Source organism: Cervus elaphus, chromosome 11 (genome assembly GCF_910594005.1).
Source record: "Cervus elaphus chromosome 11, mCerEla1.1, whole genome shotgun sequence".
Classification (NCBI taxonomy): Eukaryota; Metazoa; Chordata; class Mammalia; order Artiodactyla; family Cervidae; genus Cervus; species Cervus elaphus.
Genome location: NC_057825.1, coordinates 3,870,280 through 3,871,528, shown reverse-complemented (window position 1 = coordinate 3,871,528; position 1,249 = coordinate 3,870,280). Strand labels below are relative to the sequence as shown.

The window sequence follows — 1,249 nt, the reverse complement described above, 5'->3', positions numbered from 1 at the left end:
GCACACATGTGCTTGGCAGTCCTTGGGTTTGGGGCGGGACCAGTGACCAGCATTTGGTTTCCCAGCACCAGCTCCTGCCTCATCCTTGGGTCCTGGAGCTCACTTTCTTGAGAAAATGAGGATGACTCTTTGGATTGAATGAGTGCAGTCCTTTCATGGGTGGGGAAGAGGGAGGACCCAGATACGGGTATTTAATAAGGAAAAAGGGGAGGAGAGAGGAATTTGGGCCCTTAGACCCAGACGGACAAGAAACCATCAAGTTGACCATCTTTGAGAGAGGGAAGGTGGACGTGGGGGGTAAGGGGGCAGAGAAGGTTGGGGGGCCTTGGGCACGACAGCGGGAGCCCAGGGTTGAGTCTCGGGGACATCCAGCTCACATCCCTGGGTGTGCCAGGGAGGCACCAAGGGCCCTGAGAAGGTGAGGCTGTGACCGTCCCCCAGGGGAACTCAGTAGTGACCGGAGAGTGGGTGGCGCCTGGACACAGCAAACCTCAAATACCGTTCCGTTTGCACCATCCTTCTCCCAAGGTTTCAGCATGCTTGATAATAATGCGTTTGATCTTTCATACCGACCCTAAATGCAGTAAGCCTTGCAAAATATAATTGGGACAATATTCTTTTTTTTTTTTTCCACTGGTTGTCAAATGATCCTTTATTTTTCTTTTTCCTTTGCAGTTCTTAACTAGCTGGGCACTCCGCTGCACCACTGTTGATATTATCTATGATGTCATGAGGGTGGCGGCCATCAACATTGCAGCCCACAGACTGGGCGGTCCCCAGGATCTCTTTAATGGTTCCAGAAAGTTCTCTAGCTAGAGACCGGTGCCGCACCTGCCGGGCAATGTTGACAATCTCATCAAAAGTGATGTTTCCACTGTGCTTAATGTTTTTCTGCTTCTTGGTGGTTCCTTGAGGGCTGTGATGATCAGGGCAGAAGCAGAAGGTACCACCTCAATCTGGGCTTGTCTGTTCTGAATGGTCAGTTTCACTGTAATCCTCAGACCCTTCCAATCACCAGTTGCCTTGGCTATGTCATCACCGACCTTTTTTGGAGACAGGCCCAAGGGGCCGATCTTGGGGGCCAGGGCAGACGTGGCACCAACTTCCCACCGGTGCACCTCAGGTACACGACTTTGATCTCGCTGGGGTCAAACTTAGGCGGCATGGTGGAGGCGGCTGGTGTCGGATGAACCCGGATTCGGGACGACTGAAGAAAGTTGCACCTTCGCCTCCTCCTAGCCGAGAGCCG

The 1,249-nt window shown here is 52.7% G+C and overlaps 1 pseudogene; it reads right to left on the bottom strand.

The window, feature by feature from the left end:
* Positions 1–640: 640 nt before the first annotated feature.
* LOC122702581 lies at positions 641–1,249 on the bottom strand (annotated as a pseudogene).